Source organism: Sminthopsis crassicaudata, chromosome 1 (assembly GCF_048593235.1).
Source record: "Sminthopsis crassicaudata isolate SCR6 chromosome 1, ASM4859323v1, whole genome shotgun sequence".
NCBI lineage: Eukaryota > Metazoa > Chordata > Mammalia > Dasyuromorphia > Dasyuridae > Sminthopsis > Sminthopsis crassicaudata.
This window is the reverse complement of record NC_133617.1, coordinates 565,156,401-565,174,344: the sequence shown is the minus strand read 5'-3', so window position 1 is coordinate 565,174,344 and position 17,944 is coordinate 565,156,401. Positions and strand designations below refer to the sequence as shown.

Below are 17,944 nucleotides of genomic sequence, written 5' to 3'. Positions count from 1 at the left end.
AAGTTGGTGATAGTAATACATAGAAACAGAAGCGGTGATGAGGAACATTCTTATTTTACCCCTAATTTTACTGAAAAGGGTTCTAGTTTATAACATATATAATAGTAGCTTTTGGTTTTAGAGAGATACTATTTATCATTTTATGGAAAGGAACATTAAATTCCATTTTCATATTTTTTAAACAAAAAAAGGATGTTGTGTTTTGTCAAACACTTTTTCTGCATCATATTTTTGGTTCATTCTATTATAAATATGGTTAGTTTATCATTTTTAATATCAAAGCAATCCTTCAGTCCTGTTATAAATCCAACCTGGTCATAGTACAATCATTGTAATATGTTGTTTTAATCTCTGCTAATATTTTATTTAATTTTTTGCATCAACATTCAATAGAGATATTGGTTTACAGTTTTGATTATGGTTAATTTTCCTACTCTATTTCCTAACTTAAGTATAAAATCTGTATCTATGCCATAGACGAAATTAGGTAGGATTTATTCTTCTGCAGAGTATTACTATTTGAATTAATTGTTCTTTGAGGGTTTAATAGAATTCACCAATGAAATAATGTTTCTAGTGAGTTTTTTAATTCTTTAAAAACATTTTTTTCCCCTCTGAAATCAGGTTGCTTAAACTCTCTATTGTTCTACTAATTTGGATTTTTTTTATTTTGGTAAATATTTATTTATTTTATTTAAGTTGGTTTTGTTGATGATACATGACTGAACAAAATTGTTTCTAATAGTATCCTTTATTAGTAATTTTGTTTTCTTTTACTTTAATCAAATTAGGTAACAGTTTATCTTATTTTCCTTTAAAAGGTCCCACTTTAATTTAATTTTTCTATTTTCAATTTTGTTAATCTCTTCTTTGATTTTCAGGAATTCTAAAGGTCTCATTTCCAAGTTATATATTTGATTCAAATTTATTAAGAATATGAGTCATTCTTCAGTTGACAGATGGTCTAAGCAAACAAATTCTCAATGGAAAAAAACAAGTCTATCTATAGCTATATATAAAAAAAAACTGTTCCATATCATTACTAATTAAAGAAATATAAATTAAAGGAATTCTGAGATTCTACAGCACATCCATAAAATTGGCATAGGTATCAGAAAAGAAAATTGATGAATGGTAGAAGTGTTATGGAAAAATTAATAGACTATTTGTGTTCTTATAAGTAAGTACAACTGTTCTGGAAAGCAATTTGGAACGATGCACAAAAAGTTACAACCAATGCATTCTCTTTAACTTAGGTATAATATTCCTAGGCCCAAAAGATCAAAAACATATTAAAAGATATTATATGTACAAAAATATTTATAGCAGCTCTTTTGGTATTAGCAACAACATGGAAACAAAAAGAAGCAATGCCCATCAATTGAGGAATGGGTGATAAGTTGTGATACATGAATGTAGAATGTAGTGGAATACTTTTATACTCTTAGAAATAAGGAAATAAATTATTTCAAAGACACATGAAAAGACTTGTATGCATTGATGCAGAATGAAATAAGCAAAACCAGAAAAACCATTTGTACTCTTCTATCTATATTGTAAAACCAAAAAAACCAAAAAAAAACAAATTGAAGACTTTGACAAATTGATGAAGAAAAATGAAGAAAATTAGAACACATTACAATAACAATAATTCTATAAAGACAGCTTTTAAAACTGTAAGCACTATACTCAATGCAAATGACTATTCATAATCCCAAAGAACCATTGATGAAATATGCTATTCACTACCTAAGAAAGAGATGAAAAATATATAAAGTAGAATGAGATATATTTTTGCATGCAGATATTCAGGAAATTAGTTTTGTTTGTATATGAAAATTTGTTACAAGAAATTTTTTGGGGGGAGGAATTGTCTTTTTTTTCCAGTGGAGGGAAGTAGGAGAAAGAGAAAATATATTTCTGTAAATGAAAAAAAAAATTTAAGTAGAGAACTGCAAATGTAGAACATTGCATACACTTTCAGATTAGCCACTATATTGTCCATTTTATTTTGTTATATAAGCTCTCTCATAAAGTAAAGATAATCTGTAAATGTTTGTAATATAATTAAAAATAGTAATACATAGAAAAAAGAAGAAGGCAAAGAATATCAGGGAGACACTAGAAATATGCAGCATAAAGTAGAAGAACAGAAAGGGACACAGGATAATTTTGTTACTATCAAGTTAAAGTTAAAATAATTTGGAAACTATATGTAATTATTCAAATTGTCATATGCAATACTGATTCTGCTTTTTTATTTTTTAATTGATAGATTCAATGTTTTTAAAATTCAAAACCTTTTTTTTTTTTAATTGGAAGAAATTAGATATAGCCCATCTTCAACCCTATGCTTTCTGGGGTTGTTGTATCTCTCCTGGGCATGAAGTCCTAATAGATCAAGCAGTGGCCCAATTCTCTAGAATAAGGAGAATTTATTTGTGTTTTGAACCCTAGGAAGAGCTATGTATCTAGTTTCATGGTCAGTAGGTAGCCATCACTATATTGACTGCAAAGGAAATTAAAGATATTAAAGAAATTGATAAATAAAATTAATAAAGAAATGAAAGGTAACTGCAATTACTGTCAAAAGCTTATCTAAAGAGTGTGCAAGCTTGTTCATACAAAAGAAGATACAATCCAGACCCACAGCCATGTATGCTATCTGTCCCTCACATCTACATTGCTGCCTTCATGCTCTCTTCATATAGTATGGGGGGGGGGGAAATCACAAGAGGTATATGAGAGTGAGTCTATACATGCTTCTTTCTGCTTACTTTTGCTCTCTTTTATGAGAGATTGACTATCTCTAGAGATTTTTAGTACTCTAGTTGATGCTCCTCCCCAACCAAGGTCTGGAAAAGTTTCTAAGTGGATGAACTTGTCTACTAACTCACTGCAATTGTCTTGTGTTTCCCAAACCTCTCTTGTTTTTTTTCACTTAAGAGTTTGTCAAACTCCAACAGAAAAATTTCAATTGATTTTGATCCCATCATCTCTTCCAGAAATTGGTTTCATTCCCTAGTTGATCTTACTGTTCAGTTTTTCTTGACTCTTTTGAATGTTTCTTGTTCAAATTTAAATCCATTATTTCTCTTCTTATCTTTACTAACTAATGAGAATGGCTTCTCCACAGGGAAACAACCAGGAGTGTGTTCTTTTATTCACATTTGTATGTGTGTGCTTCCTTTCCCTGACTCTTTTGAAGGTTATCACAAGTTCTTAAGAAGCAAAACTTGTTTTAATTAAAAACCATATACACAATTTCATTCTTCCCTGAACCTTCCTGAATGTTTATTTCCTGTAACATGCATTCCCTTCGAGAAATACAGAAGTAATAGGAGAGATATTTTTCAGATGTTGTTAAAATGTACAGTCTGCTATCAAAACCATTATCAAAAGCTCACTGTTGGGTGACTAGATTGTAGAAATTGAAGTAACTTAGACTGCATATAGTTTATTTTGCTGACATATAATTTCCAGGGTTGGTATAGTCTAAGAAGTTTGATTCCTTTAATAAATCAAAGATTTTTAAATGTACAATTTGCCTGATTTTTCTCTGATGTGATTTCTTCATTCCCCTAAACTGTCAGTGATTTTAGACTTTAATGGGACAAAGGGCTTTAGCAACACGGTAAACATTTGTTTAAAAGTCCTGTAGGTCTTCTACCTTGCTACTTTAGGGGTGAAGCTAAGTCATGGATAAAGATTTAAAGAGAAGAAAATAATTTTTATGTGGTTTATATTCTTTTTTATTTCCCCTGCCCTTCTCCCTTCCTTAGCAAATGTTATCCTCAAAATTTTTATATTCATATTATTGTCTCATTCTAATTTATTCCTTTATTCCACTAATAATCATCTACTCCACCCCCCAAATTAGCCATTACTAGCATGCCCATAGCATTTTTGCTCTATTCTATTTTCTGACCAATTTCTCCCCTCTTTTACTATCTCTCCCTTTTTTATATTTATATCCACTGTGCCTAGCATACAGTAGGTGCCTAATAAATAATTCTTGATTAATTGATTTCCTGTAATCTCAGAATAAAAATTGATTTTATCTTCTCTAGCACTATCCTTTCACATTATATCTTTTCTGGTTTCTCAAATGCCTTGCTTCCAGTCTTCCCCCTCCCTCTATAATGTCTTCCATCTTTCATCTCCACAGCCTCTTTACTTGTTTTCAAACACACATAGATATCCTGAATCTTGGGAGGGGGAACTTTCACTTGATTTTGTTTTAGCTGAGGCAATTAGGGTCAAGTGACTTGTGCAGGGTCACACACCTAGGAAGTATTAAGGCCAGTTTTGACCTTAGGTCTTCCTGACTTCAAGGTTGGTGCAGACCATCTAGCTATCCCAGTTTTTACCTATTTTGCTTTCCTATGCATCTGTTATCCAGGTTTTCTCCAACTTTTTTTCTGTCAAAATTCATTTTCAAAAAGTATTACATATATGCTATCTCTGTTACCTATGTATCTTTTGTTTCTCTATTACTACTAGGGACACACTAATCATTCGTGAGACTCTGGACAAACTTTATGATGAGGAACCATTTTGTCTTTTCCATATCAATTCCTACATGTTCAGAAATTTATAACATTACAAAATTCCTCTTAAAACAATACCTTAAAGTTCTTTTTCTTAGTAAATATTTAATAGCATCTTGACATTGAAAATTACAGGAAATGTCCACTTATACATTTGTAATTACAAGATTTATGAGAAAATTTAGCATCATTTTTGTGCATTGTTTCTGATCCTTCACTGCAGTTTTATTCTGACATTTCACCATGCTTTAGAGGTGATTCTGGGTTCTCAAAGGTTCTGTCTACTATATATATGGGGAAATTTTCAAATATACTCACAGGATATGGCCACATTGATGAAATAATATATCCTTATGGTATTGAAACAAGTTTTTTGATCAGCATAATTTAAAAGGAAAAAACCCTCATCAAAGCAGTCTATAATAATTAGGTGACATAGAAAGTAATTTCTATGCTAGGAAAAGTTGCTTGAATATCATTGATAGACTAACTGACTGTGCTTAGGATTTGAGTTATATATATCCTTTTAATTCTCTCTATATAATTAATATAATACACATATATGTATGTGTATACATATATATAAAATTAACAGAATTTGACAAACTGAAACTGCCTTCTTGTTGGATATTATATCAAAGACCTTTAAGAGGCAGCAGAAGGGGATAGAGGAAAAAGAACCAGCTCTCAATCAGAAAACCTGGATCCAAATCCCAACCTTGATACTATTTGTGTTTCCAAAATGACCTTGTGCAAGCCCATTAACTTTCTGGGTCATGATCTCATCACCTGTAAAATAAAAAGTTGGATTACATGGTTTCTATGATCCAAAATACAAATGAGTCCTTTAGTGAAGTACCCTTGACCCCCCCCTCCAAAAAAAAGCCATACTCTATTGAAATTCCATGTTAGAAAATCTATATTGATTTTCCTCTACCATTTTATCTTACCTGTCTATAAGCAGTTAATATTGTAAACCATGCCCCTTCTCATTGTTTTCTGCAAAACTGAAATTTCTTCCCATATCAGTGACTTTCTCCTTTACCTTCTTTTCCTTTCAATCCTCTTGTTCTTCATGTTTTCTATACCCTTTTCCTCAGTGAAATGATTCTCAAGTTTCAGACTATCATATCATTCTTGAAGCTCCTCCAATTTGCATCTCCTTCTCTAATCTTTCACTTGAGATGCAGTCCCTTATTGCCAACTGTCTACTGCATATTTCCTTTTGGATCACATACCATCAAATGAAACTCATCATGTCAAAAATAGGTCTTCTCACTCTTCTATCCCAAATTAAACCCTTGTTCCATTAGTGATACTATCTATTATTCTAAGTATTCTGGCTCAAAACTTTGTAGCAGTTTTGTTTTTTAACTTTCATCCAATAACCAATTATGAGATTCTGTCCAGTTTTCCTTGAAATGACTTTCATATACATCTTTTCATATCCATCCCCATGTCCACTATCATAATCCATTTCTTCATTATTTGTACTTTCTTCCCAACTACTCCATCCTGCTTCTTGTCCTTTCCCATTTCAATCTGTCATGAATTATATAAACAGATAAATCTTTTTAAAACACTACTTTTCAACTCAAAAAATAAAATCCTATAATGATGAATGTTGGAGGGGATATGGAAAAACTGGGACACTGATACATTGTTGGTGGAGTTGTGAATGGATTCAACCATTCTGTAGAGCAATTTAGAAGTATGCTCAAACAGTTATCAAACTGCATACCCTTTGACTCAGCAGTGTTACTACTGGACTTATATCCCAAAGAGATCTTAAAGGAGGGAAAGGGACCCACATGCGCAAAAATGTTTGTGGCAGCCCTTTTTGTAGTAGCTAGAAACTGGAAACTGAATGGATGCCCATCAATTGGAGAATGGCTGAATAAATTGCCGTATATGAATGTTATTATTGTTCTGTAAGAAATGACTAATAGGATGATTTCAGAGAGGCCTGGAGAGACCTACATGAACTGATGCTGAATGAAATGAGCAGAACCAAGAGATCATTGTATATGGCAACAACAAGATTATATAATGATCAATTCTGAGGGATGTGGCTTTCTTCAACAATGAATTGATTCAGACCAGTTCCAATTTTTCAGTAATGAAGAGTGCCATCTACACCCAGGGAGAGGACTATGGGAACTGAGTGTGGACCACAACATTGCATTTTTACTCTTTCTGTTGTTGTTTGCTTGCATTTTTGTTTTCCTTCTCAGGTTTTTTTTTTTCTTTGTAGATCTGATTTTTCTTGTGCAGCAAGATAATTATATGGATATCTATCCATATATTGGATTTAATATATATTTAAAGATGTATTGGAATACCTGTCATCTAGAGAAAGGAGTGGGGGGGAAAAATTTGGAACAGAAGGTTTTGCAAGGGTTGGTGTTGAAAAATTACCCATGCATATGTTTTGTAAATAAAAAGCTATAATAATAAAAAAATGAAAAAAAAATTAAAAGAAAGATAAAATCATAGTTTTAGAGCTGGAAGAGACTTTAGAAGCCATCTCATCAAATCTCATTTACAGATGAAGAAAAGAAAGCCCAGAAGGTAAATTGACTTGCCTAGGATATCTGGAAGTGTCATCATGGAAGTAGATAAGATAGCCAAAGGGGAAAGCATATAAAAAGAGAAATGATTCTGCTTCTGTTGTAAGATATGTAATATATTCTTTAGTAGTGCTGAATGACATTCAAAGATAGTTAAAACATCTTTCTATCTCGTGAAGTTTTCAATCTAATAATGGAAATATGAAATATTAATTTTTATTTAATAATTATAATGCAGAATATAATAATAGAATAAGAAAGGGGTAAAGATATATGTAGTTCAGGGTCTCCTTATTTTTAGACTCATTTAAATATCTACTCAAAGTTCAAGGAAATTTAGGCACTTAAATTTCCACTCAGAACTAAAGCTCAAGTTCTTAATAACATTTCCTTTATTTGATCAAACAGAAGACTTCATCATATCAAAATAAAGATATTCAAGAAATATGACTATGAATATTCATGGCAAATATACCTGACAAGGAAAACTCTGTTCATATACATAGGCACACATCCACAGATTCCCACATCTGATAAGAGAGAAAAACGTGCATAAAAGAGATCTCATATGGAACACACATTGACCATGCAATTCCAGCTGTGGTAGCTATATCCCAACTAAAATCCCTCTTCCAATTCTGCCATTTGTTGCTCCTCCAGTTATCCAGACTATTATTCTTCTGGGATGTACTCTCTACTATGCTGCCATCTATTGGTCACCCACAGGTGGGCGACACCTTCCCTTCCCTCTCCCCATCACTCCCACAAGTTCTCTTCTGCTTTGTGCTGTCATCTACTGGTCTTCAGAAGCAAAGCAGTATATTCCACTGCAGGTAGTGTCTTCTCTTTTAGGTCATAGCCTCAAGGCTTACTTACTTTTGCTCTTTTGTGACTCAACAAGCAAGAAAAACTGTATTAGTTGAACCTGCTTTCAAAAGACTTTCAATAACTCTCCTTCCTGATTTTACATTGATATTTGATTTAGGATTCAAAAATTCTCTTTCAAGTCTTTTTCACTCCCATTATGCCAGTCATAATATGTTCAATCATCCCAAGAGCAAGATCAAGAAGAGTTGAATGAATCTGGAAGTAGTTGTCCTATTTTCGTGCCAATGGTAAAGTCACCACATTTCTTAGGTACATCTCAATGAGAATGGAGGAAGGACTAGGAAAGATCTCAAGAAAGAAAGAAAATTTGATACTTTGGGTTTTTTTATTATTATAAATTTTTATTTACAAGATATATGCATGGGCAATTTTTCAGCATTGGCAATTGCAAAACCTTTTGTTTCAACTTTTCCCTTCCTTCCCCCTCACTCCTTCCCCCTGATGGAAGGTTGACCAATACATGTTAAATATGTTAAAGTATAAGTTAAATACAATATATGTATACATGCCCAAACAATTGAAAATTTGATACTTTGAAGAGTAAATGGGATTTCAAGAGGTAGAGATGACAAAAAGAGGGAATTTCAGGCATAAGGCATAGTAAGAAAAAACTAGATCAGAAAGTATCATCTAGTTTGGCCAAACTGTTTTAATAGGAGACAAGAAGTGTTAGATGAGGAAAGTACTAAGGTGATGAATTTGAAAGACACTTAATTGGATATGGAAAGAAAAAAATATAAGAAAAAAATAATTTCAAATATTTTATTTTCTTTACAAAGTAGCCTTCTTCAAGCATTTCAGTATACTTAAAGAATCATAGAATAACGAGATTTCACATTACCTAGAACTTAACACGGATTAAGTCAAACCTTTCACTTTAAAATGAAGGACCAGAACAGAGAAAGGAAATTATTTACCAAAGGTGACATAAGAAAATAAGTAGCAAAGTCAACATTTGAACTTTGGTCCTCTTACTCTAAATTCTGTATTCCTTCTATTTTACCAATAGTGGAATGTCCCCAAGGCTTTGTCCTTGTCTCTGTTCTGTTAGACAGTTTTTTGTTTTTTGGTTTTTTTTTAGTTAATTGGATAAAGATAGATGACATGCTAATACAATTTTCAGATAACATGAAGTTTAGAGGGATTATTAACATATTCAATGATGAATCAAGATCTGCAAATATTCCGACAAACAAAAACAATGAATTTCTATTAATTCACTCTCTAAATTTAGAAGCTAAAGAACTATTCAAAGATAAATGTCACTTTTGCATTTATTATTCATGCCACTTACTTTGACCCTCAATCATATTATTTTTTGCATTGCTCCTTAATATTTCAAATGTTAGGTTATCTAGATCAACTTTTTCTACTTTTTAATATATGTTTGTTTTGTCTACTTAACTGGATGGTAAAAATGGAAAGGATAGCAATGAACAAGACTGTACCCAGGTTCTCTCTGCATTTTGCAAGCTTATAATTAAGTCGAAATATATTATTGAAAAAATAATTCATTTAGCTTTAACCAGAATATCCTATAAGATATCTAAGAAGGTTATGCTCTTCCATGAAGCCACCACCCAATAAGCAACCAACATTAATTTTTGCTTTCTCAAATAAGTCTCCACCTAAAATTATTTTTCATTGTAAAATGAACTAATAGCTCTTTTCCCAAATATACCCTGGTTCTGACTGCTAGCCCCAGATTTTCCAGGATGGTCTGATATCAAATCTGATTGAGTGTAATAACAAGGGGAAAAAGACAGTGAAAAATCCTTTTCAGATCATATTGTCTGCTTCCTCAGGCATCCCAAACAGCTGGAGAAATTTAGCCTGCAGCTCAGCCTGAAGCACATGATGTCCCCCAGAGACCTAGACAAGACAAAGGAACACAAACACCGATATAAGAGAAAGGGAAAAAGAAAAACTAGACCTCATTCCTCCAACCCTCTGAAGCTATAGACTTTAACCATGAAGAGGTTTCACCTGGTTTACTTGTTTTTACTCCTAAGACCTTTATACTATTACTAGTATAAGTTATTTTGGAAGCACTCATTTAGAGATTCTTGATGTCTCTGGGGTTTTTTTTCCCTACTATCTTCAGGAAGCCTCAGAATTTTAAAAAATGTGAATCCCTTATTCAATCTATTGACCAGAAGAGCTACTGCTTTCCATAGTTCAATGGCCCTGACCTTCCGATTGTGCTAACACAACCTCTTAAATATTAGCTCTCTATTTTATAACCTCATGATAGTTCTACTTTGATGCTTTATCATAGGTAAAAGTGCTCTTCATTTGCTAATAGATCATAAGATTGAGTAGATCTAGTTTCACTTAGCCAAATTAAGTTTAGAAGTTTGGTAAAGTTCAATCTATATCAACAGTAGAAATGCCCTTAAAATCATGAATCTTTGAGATATTGAAGTCAGCAAAGTCCATTTAATAATAATGGTAGTGGCAGTACCAGCAGCAGCAGCAACAGCAACAACAGCAACAGCAGCAGCAGTAGTATTTTATAGTGCCTCTGATAACATAATACTACAAAAACTTTTGCTGTCTTCTTTCTACTTTTTGACTTTCTCCTTTCTATTATAACTTCAAACAAATCACAAACTCAAGAAGCGAAGAAAGATTTAGAATTGGAATGGGATCTTAGAAAATATCTAGTCCAATAGTTTTCAAAGAGAGTACCATGGCTCACTGGGGCTGCTAAGGTAATACAAGTGAATGGAGTGATGGGCCTGGAGTCAGGAAGTCTTATTTTCCTGGGTTCAAATCCAGCCCAAGTACTTATTAGCTATATTTGTCTATTTCCTCACCTGTAAAATGAGCTAAAGAAGGAAATGGGAAACTAGTCTAGTATCTTTGCCAAAAAAAAACCCCTATGTTCAGTATTAGCATGTTGGTCCATGGGATTACAAAGTCAGACATAATTGAATGATTGGGACTTGACTCAGTTGTATTGGACAACAATAACTTTAGAGAAGGCCCCAGTGAAAGAATGCAAAATAGGACTAGTGGTGAATTCAACAATAAGATGAAAAGACAAAAAGAAATGAGGAAAAGAAGGAATTTCCATGAAGAAGGAAAGAGAAAAGGAAATGTAAGTGATGAATAAGATCATAGGAAATAGAGAACAAATTAGATATCAATGAGGAGATGAAGATAGACAATCAAATTCTTACTATTATAAATGAGATGGCACCTTATGATGTTTTTCTTAGTTTTATTGGATTAATGTGTTTAGTAACTGTTTTAGGTTCCTCAGTTTAGAAACCACATCTTCATTTTTTCTTTTTGCTTTCTCATTATTTCTTCTTCTTCCCCTCTTCCTCCTCTTCCTCTTCTTCTTCTTCTTTTTCTTATTTCTTCTGTTTCTTCTATTTCTTCTTCTCAGATTATTATCATGTTCTACTCATATTAGCTATTTACTAAAATGTTTTTGTCTGGCCTATAGCAGATAGGAGTACTAACTAGCAAGATTATTTTGCTATGATTTTGTGTAAGCCCTTTCAAGACCAGGATTACATTTTGAACTTGGTCTGTTTATCATATATCCTAATATTTGAAATAAAGTCAGTAACTGTTGGCTTGCCTGCCTAAGAGTAGTCTGAAATATTCCCTATATATTTTAGGAATAACATTTTTATAAGTAAAGGAGGTATCCCAAAGATGTATTTTATAATAATCCAAATACATGAAACTTGGGCCATGGCAGAAAGAGTATGTCGGATTTACTCTTTCTCAAAAACTACTGTACTCATATCACCCAGTCTGGCTTCCCCAAGGAAGATTCAAAAGGTAAATAAAGATGCTTGACTTTGACAGCTGGATATAGAAAGACAATCTCTTAGTAGTTTATCTCAGTCAGAATTTGATGGTTATTTCCCGGTGTGGCCTAATAACACTGAGGAAAAGCCATCATGTTACTGGTGTCATGCCCTTTGAAATGTGATCCAAGGCAAATAAAATGCTATTCAAACATTTTTTATCCTTTCATAACCATTTTAAACTGGGTGACTTACATTTTGGGTGACAGGGAAAAACATATTCTCTTTTTTTGTATGGGAAAGGTAAAGATATATAAAAAATTCCTAATTTTTTATGTATGAAAACCATTTTTGCCAAAATGAATTTTCCAGGCAGGTATTCAGTACAAACAGTTTATAAGCCATTTTTCCAATGATGCTTTTATGAATATCTCTGAATTCCTATGAAAAAAACAACCCAAATTACCACTTTGGGTTTATGACATCACAGAAATCCTTAGCAACTTTTATTTTAGAAACTTCTATTGTAAACTCCATGTTTTTTTGGGTCTGATTCTTTCTTGGTTTAAGCAAGTTCCTGATAGTCAGTAGGGCAAATTTTTCCAAACTATTTCTCCTCTTTTGCTCCTCCCTACTCTATCCATCATTCCTTTATACCTGAATCAGTGATCAAAATTATTGATATTTCCAAGTACAGTTTTTACATAAATAAATTCCCTCCCCTTTTTTTTTTTAAAAAAGGGAAACAAATTTAAAATCACTTTGATTTTAAAGGAGAAGTCAACAAAATCAAAACTAACACTAGTATTTCACTCTGACTGGTAGAAGTTAAAGAAGGGGGAGCTAGGTCTTTGGCATATAGTGGTTCCAGGGACAAGTGAAGGGAGAAAGGTGACTCTACTTTGCCCAGTCTTATACTAACTTAACTCAGAACATGGTTTACAAATCCCTTGGACAGTAATGGAACATTCCACAATGATCAGCTAGCTCTACCCCATACTCAGCTCTACCTTGCAAAAATTAAAATCAGAACCTAAAATCCCTTTAATAGATATGGGATTAGGAGGCTCCTTAAAGCAGAGCCCACAGACTGAGAGATGATGGATTACTCCACACCTTTCCCACATGACCAGATCATCAGTACAGTATATTTTTGTTTTCATCTTTAGGTAGCAGCATGGAATAGTGAAGAGGTATGATAATGGAGCCAGAGGATGTGGGTTCACAGCCTGGAACTACAATTTTAACTGGGGCAAGTCATTTAATCTACAAAATAAGAATGATAGATTAGATAATATTGGGAATTACTTCCATCTCTAATTTTATAATCCCATGATAGTGTATACCACAATTATTTACATTTTATGAATCATTTTTCTTATATATTTAAAATGTTCTTGTAGTTCTAAAAATAACACAATCACAATGTTATTTGCCCAAACTACTTCATTAAAAGAGGACATCACAATATAATTTTTGGAAAACATTGTAGTTTAAAATCTTTAAAAATTTGTATATATATTTTTTTAGTCTTCAGAGTAACTGTACAGCCAGCTATTGACATTATTTATATTCTAAAGCAACATTGCATATAACTGAAAGAGTTGGTCCCTGTGATCTACTTCAATTATTTTAAAGTGAAGGAAACAAATAATGATGCTGCTACTCATAGCATTGTCTTAACAAATTCTGAGGATAATTTAGTAGAAATATTTTAAGTGATGGTCAATTCTCCCTAGACAGGACCACTGTTTAAGTTTCCTAAGGAATATCTTGATAGCTAGCAATAGCTAACATACAAAGAGGAAGAAGAAGAAGCAAGAGAAAGAGGAGGAAGAAAAAGAGGAAGGGAGGAGGAAGAGAAGGAAAAAAGAACAAGGAGAAGATGAAGAAAGAATTAACATCTACATAGTGCTTACTATGTTCCAGGCACTATGTTAAGTACTTTACACATATTATCTAATTTAATAATCACATCAACCCTGTGAGGTAGACGCCATTATTATTGTATCCTTTAAATGTGAATTAATCCCTTTTCCAAATAAAATTCTTTCAAATACTGGGATATAGCTTTTCTCTGTTCTTATATAACATGGATTGAAGGCCCTTTACCATTCCAGCCGCCCTCCTTTGGACACATTCTAGATTATCAGCATCCTTAAATTGTGGTGTCCAGACTAGAATAAAATAGTCCTTATTTGAATTGAGTGGGTTATAGTGCAAAAAATCTATTATCTCATTGTTCCTGGAAGCAAGTCTTCTGAATGCAGCCTGGATCATCATCATGATAACTTTGTTTTTAAGTATTAAATCACATTGCGGACTCATTAAATCTTATAGTGAAAAATAACCACCAAATCTTTAGACAAACTGTTGTCTAAAACCACCTCTTCCAACTAACAACTCTGTTTCTATGGTTTTTAACCTAATTGTAAAAGCTTATAATTTTTTTTTTAATTTAAATCTTACATTTAATTCTACCAAATTTCATTTTATTAGAATCAGCTCAATGCTGGGGCCCATATTTTTAGATCCTGCATCTTCTATCCAGGAAACTAACTATCTCTACCAGAATTATGTCATTTGCAATGTTAATGAGCATATAATCTCTACCTTTATCCAAGATATTGATGAAACTGAGGTTGCTACTATTGTTGTTTATTTGTCCTTCATTCTTGAAGAGGACCATGACATCAAGGAGGTGATAACATTATATACAAGTGAGTTGGATTTAAGTGAGGGAGAACTTTACAAAGTCACTAGCCCAGTGATCTCCTCTGGCGTCTTCTGAGATGTAGATCATGCTGACATCAGGTCAACTACAGTACCTTGGAGCATTACTGAGGATCTCCTGCCAAATTGACCTTTAACCATTAATAACTATTTTTTGAGACCAGTTATCCAATCAGTTCCATATTCATCTAATTGTACTAATAGTCTAGTCCATCACTCTCCCTGGAGATTCCAACAAGAATAGTAGGAAATACTTTATTGAATGCTTTGCTAAAATCTAGGTAAGTGACATTTGCAGCACTTCTCTTAACAAGTGTAGTAATCTCATCAAAAAAGAAAATGTCAATAGAGCATGAAAAATTATAGAATTTTGTCTATCAGTATAGATATGATATGAATGTATACAGCAGGAAATATATAGCAGTATTATTTGTATGTGGTATATATAGTATACAAATAATACATGATGGACTATATCATACATGATATATGCTATATTGGATCATACTATTTATCATCATATTATATTTACTATACCATACAAAATATATACTATGCTATATATACTATATATGGTGCATACACATAATACTGCTTTACATATACCTGCATATACCTTACTATACATACACAATACACTGATAGACAAATATGCATATATTACTATGTAATACATATAATATTCTATATACATACACACATATATGTACCAATGTATAAAGCATACATATACTCCTTGGACAATCATTCTAACTATAAAATTAGTTGGTTCAGACTTGAACAAAAAAAGAGGAGAGTAAAGTGATTGCATTTTTCAAATTAGTTTTTCAGCACAGTACACAGAGCTGTCCTCAAAATCAGGTCTTTATAGGTTAAAGATCTTCCTTTGATAACATTAATTATATAATCCTAGGCATCCTTTTGGTGGCCCAGGCAATTCTCTATGACTATAAGTTGTAGAATAGTTGCTGATTTGCATTGCCACGGTGAGTTTCCATATCAGGAGTTCTTTTGACTATGAAAACACAGGTCCAATTTTTTTAGCCAATAATTATCTTTAGAAAAAGATATTGGAGGGGCAGCTAGGTGGTGCAGTGGATAGAGCACCAGCCTTGAATTCAGGAGGACTCGAGTTCAAATCTGGTCTCAGACACTTAACACTTCCTAGCTGTGTGACCCTGGGCAAGTCACTTAACCCCAGCCTAAAAATTAAAAAAAAAAAAAAAAAAGAAAAAGATATTGGGATGATTTATTTATATGTAAATAGATAATTTTAAAAAGTTAATTTTAAATGTAAACGGTTAGGGAATGGACATTAAAAATATATCAGTGCTTCAAATCTGGCCTCACACACTTAATACTTCCTAGATGTGTGACTCGGGGCAAGTCACTTAACCTCAATTGCCTCAGCAAAATAATAATAATAATAAAATAAGTAAAAATATATCATTGGTACTCTCAAGATGGTAACAAAAACCCCAAAAGAAATAAAGGAAAAGAAAATCAAAAACCCCAAAAGGAAATAAAGGAAAAGAAAATCAAAAAGGAAAAGAAGAACAAAAAGAAAGATGTGGCTAAAAAGGTAGTGATAAAAGCCTCAAAAACATTGTAGTTGGAACCCAGTCCTGGTCCAAGGGATCAGTAAATACTCTAAGTCTGCAATGTATTCCCAAAAAGAGAGAGAACATTCCTGCTACTATCTCAAAGCCAGGTGGTGGTGATAAGAATGGAGGAACTCATTTGGCAAAGATTCACAAAATGCCTAGATATTTCCCCACCAAGGATTTGTCTAGAAAGCTGCTAAGTGAGAGCAAAAAGCCCTTCAACCAGCATGTGAGGAGACATCACCCTAGACACAGTGCTAACCCTACTCACTGGCTGTAATAAGACCAAGCTGGCTAGTAGCTTGCTACTGATGACTGGACCTCTGACCATTAACCGTGTTCCTCTGCTAAAGACCCATTAGAAGTTTGTCATTGCCATCTTTACTAGGGTTAACCTTTCCAGTGTAAAAACTCCAAATCATCTTACTGAAAAAGGCTCCTCAAGCCTCAACATCAAGGAGAGATTTTTGACACAGAACTAGAAATGTGAGATTACAGAGCAGTTGCAAGGCTGATCAGAAAACAGTGGACTCTCAGATTTTGCCTAAAAATCAAGAAAATTCCTCAACTCTATGGCTACCTGCTCTGTATTCTCTCTTTTCAATGGAAGTTATCCTCACAGACTGGAGTTTTAAATGCCTTGCAGAGAACTCTTATTAAAATATTTATAATAACTAAAAACAAAACATCAGTGATATTTAGTTGTCAATGTGACATTTAGAGATACATCTCTCTAACCTGAAGTTTATATTTTGTAATATCAAAGATGTACAAGCATAATAGTCTTGGATAGGAAGCTTTTAATCAGTGAAATTCCAGTTCTTTCCCAAGCCCATAATATCTTCTAACTTACTATTGTAACTCTGTACTAGTCTGGGAATTCCCAGTTTGACTAATGAACTCTTACCTGAAATGTCCATTCAATGTGGATTCCATGAAGGAGCCAGGGAGAGGGGAAGGATTTTCCTCCCCTACCCTTTTATCTTGACTCTGAAAAATGAGTTTGAAGGTATTTGTTTTTGTCATATATTAGTTGTCCTCTTTTGCAGATGTCAGAAGTGACCTCCATAGGACCTGAGAGTCCAAATCATGGCAATCTTGGAACAAGGATTGAAGGTCGGATATTGCAGCAAAGTAATAGGGTTGTGAAAACCGTAAGAGGTCAGGGTACTGGGACTGAGCCCAAAGAATTAGGACTATAGTCTTAGAATTGAACTAAATTATAAATCTTATGCTCTTTCTCTCCCTAGAGACTAAGGTGTTGTCAAAAGAGAAGGAAATTATGCCTTTCAAATTGTAGGGGAATATATTTATATATTTCTGATGTACATTTTGAAGTAAATATTCCTTTGTAAAAGTTCTTGCATTACACTATAATTAAGTATATTCTAATACACTTAGTTTTAGGAAAATCCAGCTATGGAATAGTAGAGTAGTAATCCAATCTCTCAGTGGCAATAAGAAATGAGATGTGTTGACTTTTATGGAAATATTTTTCCTAAGTTCACATGTGGTATTTTAATGAGGTATGGGGTCAGATAAGGGAAAGAATCTGGAACTCAAAAAACAAAACAAAACAAAACAAAACAAAAAGTTGTTTTAAATGTAACTGGGAAAAATATTTAATTTAATATTTAATTTTTTTAAAAAAGAAATTATATGTGTTCTAGAACTCAGCTGAGTAGCTTCAATTTCTGATTCACCAACAATGGTAAAATTGAACTAATGGTCTCATTTAAATGGAGAGTAATATTAGGTCTTGATATTTTTGCCAGATATCATAATGATCTCTAGTATGGCCCAAGCAAAAAAGGCTGAAAAAAGAAAAG

General features: G+C 32.9%; 1 long non-coding RNA gene and 1 pseudogene across 1 annotated transcript in view; one reads left to right on the top strand and one right to left on the bottom strand.

Moving 5' to 3' along the window:
• LOC141550967 (uncharacterized) overlaps positions 1 to 17,944 on the bottom strand; it is a 195,418-nt gene that overhangs the window by 59,672 nt on the left and 117,802 nt on the right. The window lies entirely within an intron of this gene.
• On the top strand, positions 11,734 to 16,750 carry LOC141552252 (large ribosomal subunit protein eL6-like; annotated as a pseudogene).